Consider the following 6,526-nt stretch of genomic DNA (forward strand, 5'->3'; position numbering starts at 1 on the left):
TAGTTAATTTTTTTTTTTTTGATACTAATGGCGCACCCTGGGCCAGGTGCGCCATTACTAGTTACAACTAGTAATGGCGCACTGTGTCTGGATGCGCCATTAGTATGTTTGGACGGGCGCACTAATTAATTTTTTTTTGATACTAATGGCGCACCCTGGGCCAGGTGCGCCATTACTAGTTACAACTAGTAATGGCGCACTGTGTTTGGATGCACCATTAGTATGTTTGGACAGGCGCACTAGTTAATTTTTTTTTGATACTAATGGCGCACCCTGGGCCAGGTGCGCCATTACTAGTTACAACTAGTAATGTGGCACTGTGTCTGGATGCGCCATTAGTATGTTTGGACAGGCGCACTAGTTAAAAAAAAATTGATACTAATGGCGCACCCTGAGCCAGGTGCGCCATTAGTAGTTTCAACTCTAATGGCGTATCAGAGGGTGGTGCGCCATTAGTATATACTAATGGAATACTAATGACGCACCGCTTGTCTGGTGCGCCATTAGTGTCAATCCCATCTATACCCTTTTTCTAGTAGTGATTTGCTGGCTAGGGTTAGTGGTTTTGTTGCAAAATAACTTTCTAACGGGAGTTGCAAGTTTTTGAGGGGGTGATTTTGTGTTTTTGGCGCGAGTTTTGTACCTTCTGATGTGAAATGAAGGAACATTTTTTGATACGCGGGGTTGATAAGCAAGGTATATGGGATCGGGTAGGAGATTTTGTGGGGGGGTGGGGGGTCAAGTACGACACGTTTCATATGCCTGGTAGTGGTGAGTTGTATGTATTTGTAATAGCAGTAGCATCTGTTTTGAGAACCAAACCGGATTATATTTGATGCACTTGGGTTCATTGCTAAGCTGAGCAGCTAGAGACATTTTTTAGTTGGTTTGATTGTAAGCTTTTGTGCAGGTCAGTAATGTTTGATGGACTTCCACTTTGGAATTTATTTTCTCACAGCCATATTGCATGACCATGTTCAAATTTGAATTGAATTGCGGCTGCTGAAATCCATCCAAAACCTGATGCATGTAGGCATGAATTAGGATTTGAACGGCTCAATGATGATTTTGTTTAGAGTAGGTTCATGTGTGTGTGTGCGTTATATGATTTTGCTGTTCTTTTTGTCCTGTTTTTTAACACAAGCAAACACTAAAGTTTTGTGTATTCCTAAAGTAGAGTTGAGAACATGTCAGCTAAATACAGTGGATCACAACATACTCTCGGGAATATATGAGGAACCGTGAGCTTTTTTTGTGTTCAAGTTCATTTCTAACGGTTTTGTTGTCAGACTTTTTGTGAAGTTTTCAAGATTTTGCTTTTTAGTTGCACATTCTAGTTCAAATGTTTTTATCAGTTACCTTGTAATCCATCATCTTTTCAGCTGGTATGGTTGTGGTTGTTCCAGGTAAAGTTTTGCAATAATGACACCGACGATGCCCCTGTTTCGGTAGTCTGGTTTTTTAGGCTTGGCAATGCCCTGCCTAAGATAATGGATAGCAAATCGCTACTAAAAATTGACTCCAAATCCTAGACTGTCAGATGGCAGTAGATGCGTGTGCGTGTGTGTATGTGTGTTAGCCTGGATGTTCTGCAGGAAGATTCCATTTGTTGAAGGGACCTTTACAAGTCTGTGCTCTTTTGTGCACAATGTAGAGTAACTGGTGAGGTTTGTTTGTCCTATGTAACCTAATAAAAAGTTTTCTGACAACCAACATGTGGCATATTATCTGTATTATTTTAACTGCTTTTAAGTTTTGTTGTCGTGAATTCCGATATTACCTGCATTTTGTTCATGTGATATATGCTGGTGGTTCTGTTTTTTATTTTATTTTTGCGGCTAAAAACCGTTGATGAAAGGAACTAAAACTGTCTGATTTGCCAAAATTTTCAAAGTACCTTTGGTCGTCACGTCTAAGCTTGACAATGAAAGTGGCTATAATGTTCGCCCGGTTTCTAGCCTTAGTTTTCTGCCTTTTTTATGTTGTCCAGTCCCATTGTTTACAACACTAATGTCTTATATACATTTGTGAATACAGCAACACATGGGCATTGACATGGATGATGAAGGAAGGGCCATGAACACGACAGAGACAATAGAAATGCAGAACGCAGAGCCCTGAACACGACAGAGACAATGGAGAAGGCAGAGATCAGTGTCTTGAAGATCGAGAGTTAGAAGAGAGACGATATCACGTTTTGCTCTTTTGAAGAAGGTTTGTAACCTTTTTCTACATATAGTGATGTTTTTTTTTTCTTGAGTTCTAGTTGATACAGGAAATTAACTAGCTAGCATAGAAAGTTGACTAGCTACGTCCCCGTGGTGGCTCTGTACTCATTGCTAACGTTTTTAACTAGCTAATACATGAAGTTTGTTAACTATATCTAATTAATACAGGGAAGTTAACTATCAAAGTCAACTGTGTCTATGTACTCTTGTTGAAACAAGGAAGAGGTCTGAAACAACCATAAGTTGCTCTGAACAACTCCACGAACAGCGGACAACATGGTTCAGTTAGCTAGCTCTGAACATCAATTTTTTCTGAAAAAAATGTGAAACATAAAATAGTGTGATGATATGAGGCGCACAAAGTTTTGTTTGTGTGCTGTGTATGCCTCTTCTATGTACGGTCATCACTGCTTTAAAAAGGACAAACAAACAAAGCCCACACCCCAAGCCCATTATGGGGAAAAATAAGACCTAACAGGGAGGGAAATAAAACAGGCCTAATCTGGTACAGGTGACGTCAGCCGACTGAGACTTCGCGAAGTCTCAGTCGACTGAGACATAGACAAACCCTTTGGAGAAACCCCAGTTTTAAATACTTTGACGTGTTTGGTTTCGACAAATACTTTAGTTTTACAAACCGTGGTATATCTAAAACCATGGGTTTTTTTGATGTATCTAAAAAAGAGGTCTCAACCTCTTTTTTGTAAACTGAGAAACACTTGCTCGAGTCCATCTTTTTCCGGTCCTCCTCACCCATCTCTTCCGCAGCCACAAAATTAAGATTACCACCTAGGAAGCTTGACTACTCTGTCGCTGATGTCTTCAATCGTTGGCTATTGTTCTAGTGCAACAAGAAGCAGCCTGTACATTAGATAGTACTAGAGGTTCAGTCCTATCGGATGGTGCGTGTACACCTACAAAAGATTTAGCGAAGGCTTAGACCCTGGAGTAGATCGATTGATAATGAGCAAAGTTATACACAGCAGTCTAAGCTAGCTAGCTGATCGATTCCATGTGGCCAGAGATACAAGATTATTCAACAACATATCCTAGCATCTAGAGGATGTTCGCGTGCATGACAAGGCTATAGGCATGCCGCATGCACCAGCCGTTAATTAGCACAAGCTGATCACGTCGTTGTATAACTCCTTTGTTGTAGCTCAATTTGGTTCAGCTAGCTGTATCTAATATTATCCATGCAACGAGTGGTCAAAACCAAGAAACTAAGAAAAACTGCACTTGCCAAACATCTCTATAGTTTTGCTTAAACTGAGAAAAACTGCGGTTTTTAGAAACCGAAGTATTCATTGCCCACATATTGGAATACCGAGATTTTCAATTACCATGGTTTTGGAAAAACTGTGTTGCCAAACTAGGCCACGTGTTAAAAGAGCTTTAAACCATAGACCGCCCTGCTATTCACGAAGACAAACTTCCTTTCATCTCATTAGATGGTAACTCTTGCAAAAGGAAATGAGAAAAATTCACTACAGGACCTATTACTGGTGCTGGTGTCCATTTTAGTCTCTGTGGTTACAAATACCCGAAATACAGTCACCAAACTTGCACTAGCGGATCATCTACGGTCCATTATACGGTTTGGTCTACGTACATGCTGATCTGGCCCGAGTCAACCGCTGCCAAGTGTGCTTTGACGGCCATATCTGCCAGGCCGCTTGAATATGCACGCACGCAAGGTTTTTTTTTTTGCAAAGTTGCCAGTTATTAAAAAATCTGCCGAACCAGTGGCCGTGCCGTCGCCGTTGGCCTCGCTTGCTTCGTCGTCCCGCTCACCATCACCTGGTGGTGTTCCACCTCCCGCCGACCTTCGCGTCTCGTCGCTCATCACCGAGCTCGCCGTCCGCCTCTCGGTCTCCTCCTTTCTCGTCATCGCCGACGCGCTCCCCGAGCTCGACCTCCTCAAATCTGAGATCTTTCTAATCACGCTCACCACGTCCCTCATCACCGTTCTCACCTCCTGGTTCCTCCGAGCCTGCTTTGCCGCGGCGTTCCTCATCACGGAGGCCAAGTCGTCGGCATTCACGGCCAAGATCCTCGCCTCCTTCATCGCCTTCATGGCACGCCCTGCCGGACGCTACATCGCGTACAACCGCACCCTGGCTGGTGACCTCCTCCCGGAAATGGCCTTCCCCCGTGACTGTGGGCTGCAGCCCACCATCTTGCCGGCGACGCATCGGGCCACGAATAGCTCCAGCGCGCGCCATTTCTCCTCGTGGACGCCCAGCTCCAAGAAGTCTGTGCGGTAGCCGGCGAGCGTCATATACACGGGGAGGAAGAGCGCAATGAAGAAGGGATCGAGCCGCTCCGTCATGGTGGCACCGATCGGCGCCGCCGCCGCCGGGGAACCGCTCCGTCCATTCCGACCATTGAAGGCGTTGGTGTCGCCGGACCACCAGTAGAACCCGGAGAGGAGCAGGTCTGTCTGCGGCGGATACGACTAGCACGCCACCGCCGTAGATTAGCTCACTGAGTAGTAGGGCTCCGGCGAGACGCCACTGTCTACGGCGGTGGTCACTCACGACCGTGAATGTGATTGAAAATTCTAATTGGATTTGTTCTGTCGTTTGATCTTAATTACCGAGTAGTAGGGCGCCGACGAGATGACGCCGACGGGTTGTTCGGCACTGGTGGGAGGCAGGGAGTACATGGCCGCCTGGAAGAGCTGGGTGGCGCCGGTGCCGACCACGAGGTGGTAGCCATCATCGACCCCGACGTTGCCGCCGAGGCGATGGACGCGGCGGACCTCGTGCTCGAACTCCAGGTGGAGGAACCAGCAGAGGCTCTGATCACCACCGTCGCCTGCTCCCCGACACCCCCCCGGAACGCCTCGTACATGGTCGGGTCGCCGCTGCACGCAGAACCAAAGCCGGCAGTAAGGTGAAACACGTTGTCAGATTGAAAATACCTTACGTAATCGCGTACTGCTATAAAACACAGAACGCGAACACGCACAGCTCGAGGTTAATGACGGTGTCCTGCGCGATGGCCGGCTCCGGCGGCGCCGCTGACATGCCACCGTACATTCGGACCCTCGCATCACATACCTTACTTCTCACGCGACGCGTCACCCATTTCTTGGGCTGCTGGTGACCGTGGCCGGTGGTTTTATGTCCGGCAGGGCATGCGACAGCGACTGTTGGCACGAACATGCACACACGCACGCGGACGGCGGGATGAGAAGAGGTGGATGCCCGGCGGGTGACCTCATCTCGACGAAGGAACCCTCCGAGCTGGAGGCACGCCCGCATGGCATTCCTGAACTCGGTGTCTATGGCGTGGGCGAGCGCGGAATCGATGCTGGCCTTGGCCACCATGGCGTTCACCGCCGTCAGCAGCAGCATGGTCCTGCGCGACGCGATCACCGTCCCGCTCCTCGGCGACGAGGTACAGTCCCAACTCGATGTCCCCGGACACGGCGAGAACAACCCTCTTTTATCTAGCGGGAAGCGTACCACGACGGCTTCATCGGGGAAGCGTGCGACGGAGTCGCCGGAGACGCGAACCTGTTGCTCTCTGGGTTGGGGGAGGGTGGCGGTGCGCTCACGCTTCCCGTCGAACTCCACCTCCACAAATGCGTTGCAGGACGCCGCGCCATCCTTGGCGGATAGCTCCGCCGTGTCCGCGACTTCCACAACCAGCTTCATCGTGCCGGCGATCTAGCTCGGCAACCAGCAGCAGCCCGAGGTACGCCGACCTCCAGCAGCCAGCGCAGCCCCACTCCGTCGGCCTCGACCTGTAGCTCTGGCACAAGGCGCATGGCGCGTCGTCGCTGCCGTTCCCGTGCTTTGCAAAAGACCCCCAACGGCGACGGCGTGGCCATTGGTTCGGCGGAGCAGGCTCATGTCTGGACGGGAGGTAGAGCAGAGGAAGAGCTGGTCTGTTGACCAAGCGGAGGTAACAAGGGGAGGAGAGAGCGAGGGGATTGCGTCGTTTTTGCAGAAGACCCCTGGTTCCCTGCATATTCGAGCGGCTGAGACGATGTGGCAGTCAAAGCACACTTGGCAGCGGTTGACTCGGGCCAGATCAGCATGTACGTAGACCAAACCGTATAACGGACCGATGACCCCCTAATGCAAGTTTGGTGACTGTATTTCGGGTATTTGTAACCACAGGGACTAAAGTGGGCACCAGCGCAAGTAATAGGCCCTGTAGTGAATTTTTCTCAAAAGAAATCATGGGCTCTCAAGAAATCCAACCATCTTACATCCGCACCAGTGATAGTTAGCATGTGTTTGGTAGGGTGCATGAGGGTAAATTTACTACTCAATCCATTTTTG

The 6,526-nt window shown here is 48.6% G+C and overlaps 1 long non-coding RNA gene across 1 annotated transcript in view; it reads left to right on the forward strand.

Annotated features, from left to right (window-relative positions):
* LOC123048419 (uncharacterized) overlaps positions 1 to 2,281 on the forward strand; it is a 15,522-nt gene extending 13,241 nt beyond the window's left edge. Inside the window, exon 3 of the long non-coding RNA XR_006423285.1 lies at positions 2,038 to 2,281. This is a non-coding gene — a long non-coding RNA (uncharacterized lncRNA). The remainder of the gene's footprint in view (positions 1 to 2,037) is intronic.
* The last annotated feature ends 4,245 nt before the right edge of the window (positions 2,282 to 6,526 follow it).

Source organism: Triticum aestivum, chromosome 2D (genome assembly GCF_018294505.1).
Source record: "Triticum aestivum cultivar Chinese Spring chromosome 2D, IWGSC CS RefSeq v2.1, whole genome shotgun sequence".
NCBI classification, from domain to species: Eukaryota; Viridiplantae; Streptophyta; class Magnoliopsida; order Poales; family Poaceae; genus Triticum; species Triticum aestivum.